This window comes from Pogoniulus pusillus, chromosome Z, assembly GCF_015220805.1.
Source record: "Pogoniulus pusillus isolate bPogPus1 chromosome Z, bPogPus1.pri, whole genome shotgun sequence".
Classification (NCBI taxonomy): Eukaryota; Metazoa; Chordata; class Aves; order Piciformes; family Lybiidae; genus Pogoniulus; species Pogoniulus pusillus.
The window spans coordinates 95,579,082-95,598,206 of record NC_087309.1 but is presented as its reverse complement, the minus strand read 5'-3'; positions in this window follow the sequence as shown (position 1 = coordinate 95,598,206).

The following is a 19,125-nucleotide window of genomic DNA, read 5'->3' as shown; positions in this document are numbered from 1 at the left end:
ATATCAAAACTATTTTGATATCTCTCTAATTTAGCCACAAATGCAAGACAGAAATGAAGATGAGGTTACTTTGATGTTGTTATCTTTACAAGTTTAATGAACACTGTAGAACAGAGGTGCCCAGTATGTCACTTACTGATCCAGGAGCTTTGTTTTGCTGTTTCTAGCTATCTAGATTATAAGGTCTCTAGTGCAAACTACTTTTGTAATCTGCATTTCTACACAGCCTAGTACAATAAAGGCCTGATTTTCATCTGTATGTGGCTGCACTAACAGAGAAATAATAATTGCTATTATTATTATTATAATAATGATTAGGCTTATGCAGTCTCATGTACATGCAAACAAGTTTATGTGAAAATTAATGTTAAAAGAAAGATACTTGTATGACACTGAATAGAGAAAGCATTTTTGAGTGAACATAGATGCAGGATTGTCATGAATATGTAAAACATTGTGATGACTGTCAGGTAACTGCATGTGAAATGAGCTAGCCATAAAATAATAAATTTGCAGTACAGAAAGTCATCATGATACCAGCTGTACAATCCAAACATAATTAATTATTTCAGCCTTAAAATGGTAATGCCAAGTACCTTTTCACAAACTGTTATGTTCAAAAAATGTTCTTGTTTCTCATTGTGTTTCTACATGCACATGAACCTGTGTCATAGAACTCATATGTAGATACCAATTTGAACACAAATCAAAATGAAACCAATCTTGTATTTAATGTTCTTTAGCTATATTGTGATTGTTGTGGAAAATGTGGGCAGATTCTTTTGCTGTTCACATCAGAACTGGGGGTCACTCTGGGCCTGGTAAGTACATTCTGAGCTCAAGCAAAAAATTATTTCCTTTTTTTAAAAAGCAGCTGTCATTACAATGAATAGCTTGCTTTCGATTTTTCTTCTCCACTGAAGCGTTCAGTGAATGCAGCAAGCATAATAGGCTGAAGTAAACAGTGTCAGGTTTTGTTATATCAAGAGCTCTTTTAAACTAAGCAGACAAGCTATCATCAGTGCCTGAAACCCTGTAAATGGCAGTAGAGACTGAGAATGAGTTTGTTTCCTGACAAGTGTTTTGATGACATTTTGAAGAATGGGAGGAGATGTTTTGCTAATTACTGTGGCTGCCACACTTTCAGTCATGATATGGTTTTGTTAATGAGGAAATATAAGCAGCCTGTGTAAGGCAGTAATAGAATTAGAGATTCAGTTTAATATATGCCAGTAACTCAGGCCATCATAAACAAGAAAAACATGGGCAGACCCTTTCAATTTGCCTGCATTCACCTTTATTCATCAAAGGAGTCCGTATCTCTCAAATATTTTTTTTGCAAAAATTGAAATATCTCTGGGGTAGGCTAAGCAAAAAGAAAAATGAAAAGAGTAGAAGTGGATTTCTTTTCAGTAAAATTACCATTATGGGATATATATCCTTTAACTGGAACATAGATTGAGAACAAAAGGAATGTTTATAGCTTTAGGTGAAAATGGTGTCTCTGAACATGATCTATGTCTGATGGTTTGGTGAAACATTGGATTAGAAGGTTTGCAAAGTAATAGGTAATTGGAACTGGATGAGATTGGTTATATTCTTTAGTAGTAGCACAGAGTCCTAATAAGTCACGACAACTGGAAAACAGGGCTGTAGCTGACAACTAACTTTCTGTAGTAGGTTTGTGCTAGTTTGCAGCAAGCTAGAATGTTTTGGTAACAGAACTAGATAACAGGCAGTGAAATGGAAAAAAATTGATGTCAACTTCTCTCACAGTCTCGCTGAGAACTCTGGGAAGAAGAAGAAAACATTCTCCATTTTGTCTCTCACTCTTGCTTTGGCCTTAGACTGAGACACATCTCATTAACCCTGCTCCTACTAACCCTGCTCCCTAACCTCTTGGCTGCACCTCTTTTCTTCCTGAGAACTGGGGTAAGGTTGAGAGGGACTGGGGGGAGGTGTTGGGGTGGTTTGAGAGCCCCTCCTGGGGACTCAGGTTTCTGGGAGGGGAGTTGTGCTTTTGTATTGTTTATCCTTTGTATATTTCTGTATATAATTGTATATAACTGTATATATTGTAAATAGCTGCTTGTAAATTTTGCTAGCTGTAAATAAATTGCTTCATCTATATTCCCAGAGTCCGTCTGAGTTAGCTGGGGCAAATTCAAAAGTGTGGGGGGGTGGGGTAACCCCCAAACCATCACATTTTTTAATTGGCTTTCCCAACATGGGGCTAGATATTTCACTGACTGGAAATTAGCTCTGGGAATTAAGATGAAGCTAATCAAGCAGCTATTGTATTTGGTTGGTGCATTGCTCTGGTCTGGTTTTGTTTTCTTGGTATTTAGTTGGTTAAAAGGTCAAATTGTTGCTTATTTCATTGATCTGGCTTATAATAAGGCTAAAGCTAAGGTTTCAGATATGTTCTGGAGCTGGGGTGATTTTATTCTTGGTTATGCTGGTTTTAATATCTCTGAGAATATTACCAAGGACATTACAGGAGCTATGGTTAATAATGTGACAATCAATGGAAATTCTGCTTTAAATATGGCTCTAATGAGAGTTATTCAGCCTAAGACAGGAATTCCAACTGTTTGCATAGGCACATGCTCTTGTAAAACTGTTTTTCTTCTCACAGTTTTTAATATTTGCCTCATGATTTTGATATTCATATTAATTTTGGCATTATTGGTGAAAAATTCAAAACCAGCTTCTGTAAGAGCTAGAAAAATTCTGTGTCTCAGAAGCAGTCTCTTTCACAGCAAAACAAGGGAACACAGTCATCGGCTTCCCCCTTGCCAGCCTCTGCCCCTCCTTCTCCAAGTGCTGGGAACACAGCCAGTGTTCCCCCCACTAACGTAAACAAAAACAACGGGCAGAGTTCGGCAGGAGCCCTAGGAGGACAGGCAGGTACCCAAAATCAGAATGTTCCTAGCAACAATCAAAACACCTCAGGGTTGGCAGGCATCCCAGGAGGACAGGCAAATAATCCCACTAATGTTAATAATACTACTAATGCTGGTAATGCTAGCCCAGTCAGTCCAAATCCTAATGACACCAGCTCAGCCAATTTGAACCCCCAGCCAGCAGACCAGAACCAAAATCCTCCTGTTAAAAGCAAGGCAGATCTGAACTCACAAGCTCCAGGTCAGACCCCTAAGGATTCAAACCCTCCAAGTCAGAATCCCAATAATTCAAATCCTCCAGCAGACACATCCAAGTCTATTGCAGCTCAGGCCCTTCTGGCACCTGCTAAGGCAAAAGCTAAAACAAAGAGTGGTTCGCAGGAGGATGTAAGACAGGGGACCTCTGGTGATCAGCAGCAAGAGGAGGAAGAGGAGGCAGTTAGTCTGCGAGACCTTGTAGATGTGCTGAGACAATAATACTCAAGTGAGAGGAGTGCTGTGAGGTTAGCTGCCAGTAGAGAGGATGGTTCCAATGAGTTTAGGAATGCTATGAGGAAGATTGTGTTAGGCCCGGCACCACCAGAACAACAGGAGGAAGAGGAGGAAGATGACATCCAAGGCTCCAAGGATCCACTCAGAGAGGTCAGGGAAGTTAGGAAGGAATACACAAGGGAATCAGGTGAGCCAATCCTAAGCTGGCTAGTGAGATGCCGTGGCATTGGTGCTAATGCTCTGCAGGTAAGAGACAAGTCTGCCAAGCAGCTGGGACCACTCACCAAGGAGAGTGGAGTGGACAAACACCTAGCAAGTCCTCTTGGTAGGGTCAGCTTGTGGACACGCCTTTTGTTGGCTGTGGCTATGAGATATCCTTCCCGAGATGATTTGCCATGGGCTGCCAAGAAGTGGAACACCGTTGAGCAGGGAATTAAGCTTCTGAAGGAGTTTGTTGTGAAGGAAGTGCTTTATGGAGATCATGGTACTCATGAGCCTGATGATATTCCTTTGGGAACAGGTCTCATGAAGAAGCTGATTAAGCTTGCTCCTTCATCCTATGCTAACATCTTGGCCAGTAAATTTCTAGCAAGGAGTGATAATGGAAGGTCTTTCACTGTTGGTGAATTCACTGACCAGCTCAGGCAGATCGAGGACAGCTTGTCACATTCTGGCCTAGTCTCTGCCATACAAACTATGACCACAGAGATTAAGGATACCATGAAAGAACTGAAGGAGAATCTTAAAAACATTACCAATCTGGTAAAGGATACCATTCCTGCATCACCTGAATGGGTGCATGTTTCTGCAGTCAGGAACAGACGCCCACCTCCTGCAAGGCAATTCCAGCCCAGGAGGAGGCAAATTCCTCCCAGACATCAGCAATCACGTGCGTCACTGTGGATACTTCTGCGTGACACATACGGGGAGAACATGAACAAATGGGATGGTAAACCTACTTCAGCTCTTTCAAAGAGAGTCAGGGATCTGCAGAGTGGCAGAAACAGAGGCAGCAGTGCCAGGAAAGTAGCTGTCACTTCTTCAGCTCCTGAGAGCAACTGCAACTGTTCCAACAGTTGCAGTTCCTCTCACAACAACACCAATCACTGTGTACACCCTACATGCCATGTTCAGCATTAGGGGTGCCCTGCCTCCAGCCAGGAGGAGGAAAGGCATAGTGGAGAGAACCGAATCTATTGGAATGTATTCATTAGGTGGCCTGGCAGTTCAAGAGTTCGGAAATACAGGGCTTTAGTTGACACAGGTGCTCAGTGTACTTTATTGCCATCAAATTGCAAAGGGACAGTGTCCATATCTATCTTTGGAATCACTGGTGGATCTCAAGAGTTAACTAAAATACAGGCTGAGATCAGTTTAACTGGTAAAGAGTGGAAGACACATACTATTGTAACTGGCCCTGATGCGCCTTGCATTCTGTGAATTGACTTTTTGAGACAAGGTTGTTTCAAAGATCCTAAGGGTCATAAATGGGCTTTTGGAATAGCATCTGTAGAGATTGAGGATGATAAATTGAAATTGTCTGTTAGACCTGAACTTTCTGATGAATCTGCAGTTGTGGGACATCATGACATAGAGGACCTGGAAGTGCCAATTGCAACGCAAACTGTTCATCATAGGCAGTACAGAACTAACCGTGACTCTTTGTTGCCCATTCATCAGCTGATTCGTCAACTGGAGAGTCAGGCTGTCATTGAGAAAGCTCATTCACCTTTCAACAGTCCCATCTGGCCTGTGCGCAAACCTACGGGCAACTGGAGACTGACAGTTGACTTTCGTGCCCTCAACGAGGTGACACCACCCATGAGTGCAGCTGTGCCAGACATGCTGCAACTCCAGTACGAGCTGGAATCGAAGGAGGCTAAATGGTATGCAACCATAGACATTGCTGATGCTTTCTTCTCTATTCCTATAGCAAAGGAGTGCAGGCCTCAGTTTGCATTCACCTGGAGAGGAATCCAGTACCAGTTCAATCGTTTGCCTCAGGGGTGGAAACACAGCTCAACCATCTGTCATTCAGTCATCCACAATGCACTGGAGAAAGGTAAAGCTCCAGAGCACATCCAGTACATCGATGACATCATTGTGTGGGGCCAAACTGCTGAGGAAGTCTTCGAGAAAGGTAACAAAATCATTGACATTCTGTTGCAAGCAGGTTTTGCCATTAAGAGAGACAAGGTCAAAGGACCTGCCAGAGAAATTCAGTTTCTGGGAGTGCAGTGGCAGGATGGTCGCCGTTACATTCCTCAGGATGTGATCAACAAAGTCTCTACCATGGCAGTTGCCACCAGTAAGAAGGACACACTTTCTTTTCTTGGTGTGGTGGGATTTTGGAGACTACACATTCCTGGTTTCAGTCAGATTGTCAAACCTCTGCATGATGTGACTCGTAAGGGAAACAATTTCGAGTGGGGACCTGAACAACAAGCAGCCTTTGATCAGATCAAACGAGAAGTAGTCCATGCAGTGGGCTTGGGGCCTGTGAGATCTGGTCCAGACATTAAAAAAATTCTGTACACGGCTGCCAGTGACAATGGTCCAACTTGGAGTCTCTGGCAGAGAGCTCCAAATGAGACACGTGGTCATCCACTTGGTTTCTGGGGACGTTGTTACAGAGGTTCAGAGACAAATTACACTGCAACTGAGAAAGAGATTCTAGCAGCCTATGAAGGAGTGAAAGCAGCTTCTGAAGTGATGGGAACTGAGTCACAATTGCTTTTAGCTCCTAGACTGCCAGTTCTTAACTGGATGTTCAAGGGCAAAGGTTCATCACCACATCATGCCACAGATGCAACCTGGTCTAAATGGATGGCTTTGATAACCCAACGAGCACGAATGGGTAATCTTGACCGACCTGGTCTGGTGGAGGTGATCACCATCTGGCCGGAAGGCACAGACTGTTCCAAACCTCCAGAGGAGAAAATAACTCCTGCTAAGGAAGCTCCTCCCTATGGTGATCTCTCTGATCAGGAAAAGAACTATGCTTTGCTCACAGATGGTTCCTGTTGACTTGTTGGGAACAAGCGAATATGGAAGTCAGCGGTTTGGAGTCCAACCAGGAGAGTTACCGAAACGAAAGATGGAGAAGGAGAATCCAGTCAGTTTGCTGAGGTAAAAGCTGTTCAACTTGCTCTTGATGTGGCTGAACGTGAGAATTGGCCTATCCTTTACCTCTACACCGACTCGTGGATGGTAGCCAATGCTCTATGGGGTTGGCTAAAGGACTGGAAGAAGAATGGTTGGCAGAGGAAAGGAAAGCCTATTTGGTGTGCTGATCTATGGCAGGACATTGATGCACGGCTGGAGAGAATTCCAGTGAAGGTGCGGCACGTAGACGCACACATGCCTAAGAGCAGAGCAACTGAGGAACATCAACATAACCAGAAGGCAGACCAAGCTGCTAAGATTGCTCAAGTTGATACCAACTCTGAACTTGACATTGACCTTGATTGGAAACACCGAGGTGAGCTCTCCTTAGCTCGGTGGGCCCATGACTCATCTGGACACCAAGGCAGAGATGGAACATACCGATGGGCTCGTGATAGGTCAATCGATTTGTCCATGGACGCTATCACCCAAGTCATCTATGACTGTGACATTTGTGCTGCTATTAAGCAAGCTAAGCGAATCAAGCCCTTATGGTATGGTGATAGATGGTCAAAGTACAAGTATGGTGAAGCCTGGCAGATTGACTACATCACTTTACCTCGATCTCATTCTGGGAAGCAGTATGTGCTAACGATGGTAGAGGCCAGCACTGGATGGTTGGAAACCTATCCAGTTCCACATACTACTGCACGTAACACCATTGTTGGTTTGGAGAGACAAATCCTGTGGAGACATGGAACTCCAGAGACAATCGAGTCAGACAATGGTACTCATTTCAAGAACAATCTTGTGAAAAACTGGGCCAAAGAGCATGGTATTGAATGGATCTATCACATACCCTACTATGCACCAGCTTCAGGGAAGATTGAACGCTACAACGGTTTGCTGAAAACCACCCTAAAAGCCATGGGGGGTGGAACTCTAAAAAACTGGGACAAACATTTAGCAGAAGCTACCTGGTTGGTAAATAGTAGAGGTTCAGTAAACAGAGCAGGACCTGCACAATCAGATTTGGTCCAAACAGTAGACGGTGATAAAGTTCCTGTTGTACGTGAAAAGAATCTGTTAGGGAAAACTGTTTGGGTATTTTCTCCTTCGGGTGAAGGGAAACCTGTCCGAGGGGTGGTTTCTGCTGAAGGTCCTGGTCATACATATTGGGTAATGCAGGAGAATGGTGAAATCCAGTGTATTCCACAGAGAAATTTAACCTTAGCTGAGAGAGTTTAAATTCAAGCTGTTAGGAGTTTTCTGTTCTAGGTAACATCGGCGCCCAACACTGAGAGAATCTACGATAGAATCTACAGTACGTGAGCACGAACCCAACGTCACCTGGGAGTCCCTGTTCTGAGCTTTTGAATCACCTACATCTGATTGAAGTGTGAACTGAACTTGTATATATTGGTTTATTGTAAATATTGGTTTAGATTAGATTGGATAATCCTCAGCGATACTCTGAGTGAAGTAGACAGGGGTGGATTGTGCTAGTTTGAAGCAAGCTAGAATGTTTTGGTAACAGAACTAGATAACAGGCAGTGAAATGAAAAACAATTGATGTCAACTTCTCTCACAGTCTCGCTGAGAACTCTGGGAAGAAGAAGAAAACATTCTCCATTTTGTCTCTCACTCTTGCTTTGGCCTTAGACCAAGACACATCTCATTAACCCTGCTCCTACTAACCCTGCTCGCTAACCTCTTGGCTGCACCTCTTTTCTTCCTGAGAACTGGGGTAAGGCTGAGAGGGACTGGGGGGAGGTGTTGGGGTGGTTTGAGAGCCCCTCCTGGGGACTCAGGTTTCTGGGAGGGGAGTTGTGCTTTTGTATTGTTTATCCTTTGTATATTTCTGTATATAATTGTATATAACTGTATATATTGTAAATAGCTGCTTGTAAATTTTGCTAGCTGTAAATAAATTGCTTCATCTATATTCCCAGAGTCCGTCTGAGTTAGCTGGGGCAAATTCAAAAGTGTGGGGGGGTGGGGTAACCCCCAAACCATCACAGGTTTTAACAAGGGAATTTCAGTGTTAGCTACATTTGGAGTTGGCTTCTGTAGTGAAGTATGTTTTACTCATTAAGAAAAATACTTGGAAAAAGCTTTTGCCACTGTTTAATGAGTAAGGTTATGTAAGTATATCTATATATATGTAGATACATTTACACAATTTTAAGCTACCAACTTGCCAAGAACTAGATCTCAGTGTTAGGTAAAGTAGATGCCACCTGTTGCCCCCTGTATGATACAATCATCTTGTTTTGCTGGTCTTAAAAATCTCAAAGGGAAATGTCTTTAGGAGTATCTATTTGTCCTTTTATGGCATAGTACAAAGGGAAGTATTAAAGGTTTTCCTTTTTGCAGCTAGTTGTGGGGAAGGAGACCTCAATGCCTGTTTTGTGCAGCTCCTGAACTTTCGTTTGCATAAAATCCCTTGCAATGTTTCTGTGTAGTTTACATGCAAAGGCTACATCATTTTGAAGAGAGATGAAAATTTCTTACAGTTTCTCTGATGTTGCCAGTTTCACCCTCCTTCTTTAAAATACACGTCACTTATCCAGGTAGACCAGTTAATGGAAAAAAATCAATTGGACAAAATGTGTTTCTCTATTTTTAATAAGCAGTAGTGTACATATACATATATAATAGTTGCTACTTACTTTCACCACATGAGACAAGATTGATAGATTGGTTGAGTCTCAGCTTATTTGTTTGTTTGAGACAGTATGTGAAGGTTCTCAGATCATAGAATCACAGAGTTAAGCAGGTTGGAAAAGACCTCCAAGATCATCAAGTCCAATCTATCACTTAACACCTTCTAATTAACTAAACCACAGTACTGACTGCCTCATCCAGCCTCCTTTTAAACATCTCCAGGGATGGTAACTCCACCATCTCCTTGGGTATCCCATTCCAATAGCCAGTCAGTCTTTCAGTGAAGAATTTCTTCCTGACATCCAGGCTAAACCACCCTGGTGCAGCTTGAGACTGCGTCATCTTCTTCTGGCACTGGATGCCTGGGAGAAGAGACCAAACCCCATTTGGCTATAATCTCCTTTCAGGCAGTTGTAGAGAGCAATAAGGTCTCCCTTGAGTCTCCCCTGAGCCTGTTCTCCAGGCTGAACAACCCCAGGTCCCTCAGTTCCCTTCATAGGGCCATGCTACAGACTCCTCAACAGCCTTGTTGATCTTCTCTGGCCACATTCAAGCACCTCAACATCTCTCATAAATTGACACTTGTGCTAGTTTGAAGCAAGCTAGAATGTTTTGGTGAAAAGAACTAGATAGTAGGCTGTGAAAAGGTAAACATGGTTGTGTCTCTTCTCTCACAGTCTCGCTGAGAACTCTGGGAAGAAGAAGTAAACAATAGATAACATTCTCCATTTTGTCTCTCACTCTACTTTGAGCTTCAGATCTAGCCACATCTCCTTAACCTCACTGCCACTAACCTTCCTTCTTTACCTCTTGGCTGCACCTTTATTCTTTTCTCAGGATTTGGGGCAAGGTTGAGAGGGCAAGGGGAGGTGCTGGGGTGGTTGAGATCCCCTCCTGGGGACTCAGGTTTCTGGGAGGGGAGTTGTGCTTCTGTATTGTTTATCCTTTGTATATTTCTGTATATAACTGTATATACTGTAAATAGCTACTTGTATAAATAGCTGCTTGTAAATAAATAGCTTCATTTATATTCCTGGAGCCCGTCTGAATTAGCTGGGGCAAATTCAAAAGTGGGGGGGGGGGCGGATAACATCTAAACCATCACAACCCTGTTTATTACTCAATTGTGGAATCAGTGACATTGCTGTAATTATTTTCTTCCTCAAAGCCTCTAAGACCACTGTCTTTCATTTGTATACACATTGCTTAAAAAAAAAAAAAATTAAAAAAAAAAAAAGTTGTAATTTATTTTGTTTCCACCTCTAGCTTCAAAACATGCTGGCCAGGGAATATAATCACCGAGCTACCATTAATGAGGTACTTCATAATTTCTCAGGAGTGACATTTCTGTATTTTAACAATGTGAAACAGCCTGTCTTCTTCTGAACTTCATTCTCATGGTAAGACCCACAAGAAGAGGCAGAGAGGAGCAGTGGCTGCAGAGCTGTGATGTACCCCTGACTCTTGTGAGGTGTAGAGAAAGGAATCTTCATTCATTCCAACATACTGCTCTTTAGAGAGTGATGACAGAGATTAAAACTGAAGATGTACCTCTGCAAGTGCCGTTATGTAGAAGCAACACTTCTAAACAGCCACAGTAGTCAGGGCTAATAAGAGAAATAATTTGTAATTTTTTTTTTTCCTTTCCCTTTTCATAAAAGGTTTAGGTTTAGGTTTAGCATATGTACTTTCAGTGGAAAATTACATTAGAAATTAATTTAACATTTTGAAAATGCAGCTAAACAGACATTCAAATAGTAAAAGCAGAAGAACATAACTATAATCCTATTCAGTTCTATGGGAGCCAAAAAAAAGAAATTACCTTATTCAGATAAATTTAGAATTCATGGTGACTCTTCCAGTTGAGAGGATGTCACTGACAGCTTCCGAGAACAGTTTGGTCAGGCATACTGCAGTAAAGAGGTGCAACCTGCGTATAGAGCCTGGACAATATGGACATATATTATAGAACCTGAAAAGGGGGCTACAAGAGATCTGTTCTCTGCAATTCCACTGCTGTGTCAATGATCTGACTGTGCCACTCCTTGGAGAATGCATAGCAAGCAGATATTTCTGAGTGCTTGCACGTCTATGCAGAACATAATTACTGAAGAAATTAACTTCACAGCTAAAGATTGTAGTGTCATGATAATTTAAGAGGAGTGGGAAGGATGTTTTTTGAGCAATCACTAATCTTTTTTCCCCTTTCTTTTTTGTTATCACTTAATATCATTCATTAAAACTGATAACAGGAATTGCTTGTCTTTAAATTTCCTACTGAGTCTCTGTTCAGTCAAGTTAAACTTTTCTTGGAACAATATATTACTGTCATGCTCAATTTTTGTTCTTTATAAAAGTACTAAATCTTTTATACAGGTTTATTCTTAGTAGCACTAGAAATTGCAAAAAAAAAAACATGTTGCTCATTTCTTGCTAAAATAATTTTGAGTGCCAGCTCTAGTTGTCAGGCACAACCCTTCTGCCCTGATGAGTAGCAGTTTATTGAATTTCTTTCTTGTGGGAAAGCAATCTTTGCATTTAGAGTCAAGAGGAGTTTAGCAAACAGAACAGGGGTAGATTTCCTTTGTTATCAAATGACTTTTTTCATTTTTCACTAATTTCCCCACTGCAGCTTGTAGCAAAAAAACATGTTAACTTTATGAGTTAGTCTATAATGAGTAGAGAATATGTTATGTTTCAACCCTTTTTTTTTTTTTTTTTTTTTTTTTTTTTTTGTGGTATCTTCCCTTTGTGATGACATGTGGAAAGTTATTTGTCAGGAGCCTCTCCCATTTTGGAACATAAAAATGTGAGGCATGCAAGGGATGAGAGCCTTCCCTGTATTTGCAGTCTGTTACCCTAAACTTCTAAAAATGCAGCCAAAGTATGTTTATTCAGGAGGTGGCTGTAGCAAGAGACACCACTGGTTATACTCATTATGTGTTCAAATGAAACATTAAAAAAACCAAACCCAAACCAAACCAGAAACAATGATGAGCTGCAGTCTCCTCACCATAAACTTACATAATGTGGAGTAGTCTGCAAGAAAAGCATACTCGTGTCATGTAAAAGCAACCACAGAAAAAGAACCATTATAAAGCTATACCAGTATTCACCCCAGTAAGTTTTTACCTGTTTTGCTGAAAGAACATTTAATCAAGGGCATTGCCTTCCTTTGTCAGCTACAAAAAAAAAAAAAAAAAAAAAAAAAAAAAAAAAGTATAAATAAAATTTTGCAAAAATATCCTCAGTATGTATCATGTGAACATTTCAGTCATCCAAATGGTATTACATAAATGTACAGGAACAAGTGAAAATATTATTTTACATTAAAAGTTCATTTTTACTGAAGCAGTAAAGAGTCACAAGACCTTCTCTCTAGCCCTTAGGATAGAAATAGACCCCATTTTAACACCCAGGCTAAAAAATATTGCCGTTTCATGAAGAAAGGAAAATGCAAAAATTGATCCAGTCCATGACTAGTGTTGATGAAAATAGTACATATAGCATGCAATAGAAGTTTCTATTTAGGCAGTTTCTTTACATAGGTGTCATCAAAGAGGAGACTTGAAGTCACACCAAAACATGTCTGTCCCTGCCTGCTAACTGGCTGTTAAAGAATTCAATAGTCTGCACTCACAATAAGGGGCAATGTTTAGGTATTTGTATAGTTGCTGACATCCAGAATTCTTGGACAGTGTAAGGGCAGCGTAGTCCCAGGAAGTGGAGATGCTTGTAACCGAAGGTTCGGTGCACATGGTAAACATCAAAAATAAATAAGGTTTTCATAACATATGACCTGAGTTGCAGGTTGGAATATGTATATAACTGAATAGCAGATTCTGTTGTGGTCACAAGTGGTGCTGAATAAGACCCATCATGGCCAGCAATCTATTTCCTGAACTACTGTGACACTGAAGTGTTCTCTAAGCTACTTTCCATCAAAATCTAAATTATACTAGAATGTATTTATTAAGATAGTGTAAATTTGTTGTAAACTGCTATAAAATTTTGCATGTTTTGCATTGGAAAAATAAAAAAACCTAGTATAAAAATCTAACAGTCCAGTCCTATGGGGGGATATTGTGACTGCCTCAGAGATTCTTCCTTCCTTTTTCCATAGCTTTGAAATTGGGGAAAATGCAAGTGTCTCAAGAAAGAAAATGTATCAGAAAATGTACATCAGTTCTACATTTAACATTTGCTATTTCACATTCTTACATATATATCCCATTACAATTTTAAGAATGTTAACCATTCACAACAAGATTATATACTCTTAAACACGTTTAACACATTTCTGTTATACAAAAGTACCCAAGAGACAGCCCTGAAATGTGGAGCGCTTTGTTTATATTTCTAGCTGTATTTATACATTGGAAGTGTAAAGTATGGGCAAAAATCCAGCCACTGTAACTTTGATATGTGGCAGGATTATCTGCTGTAGTGAAATGATAAATCTTCTGCTAAATCCTTTAAATTCTGAAGCCAGCAAGGGCACTGTTTGCTGGGAGGCAGCAAATAACACTACCTGTAAATCTAACTTTTTGTCTGTTTGCTTTTTATCATAAGTCTAGTACGTGTTTCACAAATCCTGCTGCTAATAGAATTCATGTAAACACCTTGCAATAGTTTGCCTAGCTAAACTGGAAAAGGTAGATTTCTTTACATGACTGCATTAGTACTGCAAACCGTTTAGGTTTTCCACTGAAACTTGAACATTAAAGGTAAACAACAATAAAATTATTAAGAATTAAACTTTCCCTGGTATAAGTGGTTTACACAAAAGATGCAAGCTGGATCATATACATGAAAATGTGCCAAAGAGTGGTGTTTGTATCACTAGTGCTCTAAGCTGTCAGGTTTTGTAAAATCAGTCTTCCTAAGAAGTTGTTATTGTGATGATATTCTGGAAAAAAAAATGCTATTTCTTTCCTTGCTCTGTAGACAAGTCTCTATGGCAAAGAACAGCATTACCTCCTCTGTTTTTCCCTGTATCCCAGTTAGTGATACTGTCAGAAATTGTCAACTTCATTGTGCTTGTGTTTTCCTGCTTTTTATTTTGCCATATTGTAGTTTTATCACTTTAATTGCAACAAAATGACCCATATTCTACTGCTCTATATTATACTTTTTCTCTGTTCCAAATGGAATACCTTTGATTTAAGTAAGATAAATTACAAAGCAAAATCACTAACATTATCTTCTTGTCTACTAGAATTCTGATAATGATTCCTGTCCAAAGGTGTTACTCATATTGTGATTCTTTTCTGATTAAGATACTGTAGAGAACTTGTGTGGCAGTCAGGTGAAAGTTAAGCATCGGAATATTAGTGTAGATAGTTTTGTTACAGTTTTGGGGAATGTAATGAATAAATAATAACTCATTCTGTGTTTACCATCAAACACTCAGTGGCCTGAAAATTTAAAGATGAGTCTAAATGGAAGTGATGATGATTATACCAGTCAGTATTTTCTAATGTCTTATTAACCTTATTGCTGTCTACAACTACCTGAGGGGAGGTTGTAGCGAGGAGGAAGTTGCTGTTTTCTCTCTAGGCTGCCAGCACCAGAACGAGAGGACACAGCCTCAAACTGCGCCAGGGGAAATTTAGGCTTGAGGTGAGGAGAAAGTTCTTCACTGAGAGAGTCATTGGATACTGGAATGGGCTGCCCGGGGAGGGGGTGGAGTCGCCATCCCTGGTGCTGTTCAAGGCAAGATTGGACGTGGCACTTGGTGCCATGGTCTAGCCTTGAGCTCTTTGGTAAAGGGTTAGACTTGATGATCTATGAGGTCTCTTCCAACCTTGGTGATACTGTGATACTGTGATAACCTGTTGTGATATGTTGTGATGGTTAGGGTGTTCCCCACCCCCCCACACTTTAGAAATTACCCAGACTAGGCTCAGTCAGCTCTGGGAATAGAAATGAAGCTATTTATTTTCAGCTGGCACAATATACAAGCAGATATTTACAGTATATACAGTTACATACACAACTTCCCTCCCAGAAACCTGAGTTCCCAGGAGGGGCTCTCAACCACCCCTGCACCTTCCCCCACCCCCTCTCAACCTTACCCCAGTCCCAAGGAAGAATAGAGGTTCAGCCAAGAGGTTAAGAAGCAAAGGTGAGCGGAAGGTGAAGTTAGGGAGTAAGATGTTGCTCAGTCAGCAGCCCAAGGCAGAGAGAGACAAAATGGCGAGTGTTATCTAATGTTTTCATTTCTTCTTCAGCAAGACTCTGAGGGAAGTTGACATCACCATTGTTTTCCTTTCACAGCCCATAATCTAGTTCTTCTCACCAAAACATTCCAGCTAGCTTCAAACTAGCACATATGCGTATTTCTAGTGTCAGAGTATTGTACCTAAGAGAAAGGGACCAGTGCTCTGATTTTTATCAACAGAAAACCAGAAATCTTTGCTGCTATCAGGAGAGCCGCTAAGCAGAAGCAAGACAAGAAACTGGACTTATGTTAGGCAGGATAATGAAGTTTGCAGAGAAGATACTATAGTGTAATACAAATTACAATATTACGTTTTCCTTTTCATCTGGGTGCTTAGTACATTAAAGCACAGATCTGTGTGTTGATGATTCATTATATAGTGTTCCTGGATCTTTCTCATAGTATATCTATATGAATGACATCCACTGCTTGAAGGCAAAAGCCATCCATTTCTCAGAGTACTACCTCCAGGCTTGCTTTTCTTTTTTAAGCATAGCAAATGATTGGGTTTCTACTGCTTTTCTTAGTGATGTGACAGTTTTAGAGCATAATCTTAATTTTTCTGTCTTCAACATCTTTGCCTGCGATGCAAACTTTTAAAGCCTACTGAAAATACAGGCTTTTCATTGTTTGTTCCTTCTCAAACCTCTGTTTTGTTACTATTATATCCTTTTGCAAATACAAGAAAGTTAACATGCTTCCCAAGAGATATGTTTTACATGCTTATTCTGATGTCAGTATTTCTGGACTGAATTAGCATGGCATTATGAAAAACAAGTTTAAAATAAATTTGTTAAAATATGTTTTAAATATCAGTGCTTCTACTGAGGTTTGTACCAGGTGTTCATTACTGAAAATACTACAGGTGATCTGTTAAGTATAAAGTATGGGGGAAAATACATTATTTATAGCTTGGTCTTACTACCCAAACATAAGAGAAAATGTGAGGAAACAGAGTTAGGTCTGGCATTGCTAGATATATGATATCAATTGGGTTAACAGCAAAATAAGTATTCTGAACTGTAACATCCTTGCTGAGATAACACAATCTATATCTATTTGTGCAATAGATATACTATAGTGAACAATGGAACCTGGAGCTCATAAACCTGAATTAAGTCCTGTATGCCTGGGCAAGTCTTCCCTAGAGAGTGGGCAGAACCAAAACTTTAGATCTAGATCACAAAGAAAATGGTAAAGTTGTGGAAGTCTTTGGTTCAAATTGAACCACTTCAGAGTTCTAATTATCAGATTTTAAAAATATGAATATTGCAATGCCTTTATCTATAAGGCTGGACACATATAATCATATACAACATATCACACTGTGCCATAAGTAAGCTACTTTCATATCTAGGATATAGCTTTTTCAGTCTTTTTCAGTATTCTGATGCAGAAGAACTACTTTCAACAGAAATTCTGAATCTGACCACTTCTGAACCTTGAGGAAGCTACATTCCACATTGGATATGATTATATATTTTAATTTAATGTATAAGCCACCTGTCAATGATAGTCCAGATGAGAAAACTGTTCTGGTCTGATCACCCATGCTGAATAGTATTTCCTTGGATATAGTCTGGTAGTGTAGGCAGAGTAATAAAATGCACAGCAGAAAAATAAAACTACTAATTATTAATGTTTGTCTTTAATGCAGGCATGAGGAGGTTTTTTTTTTCTTTTAGTGCACAAAAGAGAATTGTTCATAGAAGTTGAACTGAGTTTTCTTAATAGATCAAACTATAAAGGTAGTCATTTATATGTTGGACTATATCCGTGTTTCTCAACCAAGCTATGTAGGAATGCTGGTTGACCTAACCTTAGGAGGTTTGGACTAATTCTTAGCCTACAGTATAAACCTGAGTTAGTTTGTAATTCATACAAATAATAGAAATCTATTCCTGTGACAAATTACCCACAATATGATTGACAATCTTTGCTAATAAGTAATCTAGGCTGAGATGAAATTTAGGCAGAACTTAACTTACAGTAGGAAGTTCTATTCTCCTCATTCTATTCTCCTCTATTCTCCTCCTCTATTCTATTCTCCTCTATTCTCCTCCGCATTATGCCCACTCTGAAAAAGTATTTCAGAATGTCATAATCACCTCAGACACTTGTAACATATGTGTAGCTATAGTATGATCCTTCCACGTGCTTTAACATGCTATTGCTTTCTGCTTTCTTTTCAGCTGTGCACTGTGTTACAGTACCAAACTGCAAAATACCACAAGGAGAAGTGCTACCATCAATGGTCACAAGTATTAGCAATGTAGGCTGAAACAGTGAATAACATAACAAAATGCATGTAGAAGAGTTATAAGTAATTCCTCTGCTACTCATATTCCTTAGATTATGCCTTGATAATGCTATCCTCTGTGATCCCTTCCAGATCCCTTTTCTTCCTACATGCAAACCATGCTGCTCTGAGGGAAGCAGCTCAGCTCTGGTTGAAGAACCTTGAATCACCATTAACACTGTGTTAAGAGTCACTAACAGAACTGAGACAATATGATCTGTCATTGCAGCTTGTGTAAAAATCTCTCTGTAAGTGCTGGTTGTTGATAAATGCATGCCTACCACACATAACACCTGAAGGACTAGATGAAATCCAACATCCACTAGTGTTGGAGGATTTTATATTTGCAGAAATTCAGAAGTTTTCATAAACATTTTGAAGTTTTTAATGATTGACAGAGTGATCCACTGTACTAGTTTGAAGCAAGCTAGAATGTTTTGGTGAGAAAAACTAGATCATAGGCTGTGAAAAGAAAAAAAACAACTGTGATGTCTACTTCCCTCAGAGCCTTGCTGAAGAAGAATGTAAGCATTAGGTAACACTTTTTGCCATTTTGTCTTCACTCTACTTCTGGCTACTGACTGAGGTGCATCTCCCTAACCTTACCTGTCACTCACCTTTCCTTCTTAACCTCTTGGCTGAACCTCTTTACTTCCTTAGGACTGGGATAAGGTTGAGAGGGGCAGAGGGAAGGTGCAGGGGTGGTTGAGAGCCCCTCCTGGGTACTCAGGTTTCTGGGAGGGGAGTTGTGTTTCTGTATTGCTTTTACCTTGTATATTTTTGTATATTTCTGTATAGATTGTAAATATCTGCTTGTATATTGTGCTAGCTGTAAATAAATAGCTTCATTTATATTCCCAGAGCCCGACTGAGTTTAGCTGGGCACCTTCTAAAATGGGGGGGGGGGGCGGGGTACACCCAAACCACCACATCCACAAAGACTCATTTTCTCAGAATAAAGGAATCCAAATTCTATTGAACTGTTAATTATGTATACATTCACGTGATGACAAAGAGCAAACTGACACACGTTGCATGGACTTTAAACTGGTCTCTCATTTATATTATCAATAGCATGATTTCCAGATCAAAAATGTGCTTTTGAGTATCTTATTTAGGAAGAAAACTTTGAAATTTAGTTTTGTTTATTTTAACTCTTATGGCATGAAAAGTCCATGCACTTTCATCTTTCACTTCAGAGAAACCTATTTCATTGAAATTCAAAGAACAATTTTGATGCTTGGTCACACAGAGGCAGTTTTGCTGTTCTGGAGTAAGGTTATTTCACAGAATCACACAAACATCCAGGTTGGAAAAAAATCTCAGGATCACCAAGTTCAACCAATAACCCTACTCTACAAGGTTCACCTTAAACCATATCCCTAAACACCACATCCAAACCATCCTTAAACACATCCAGGGTTAGTGATTCA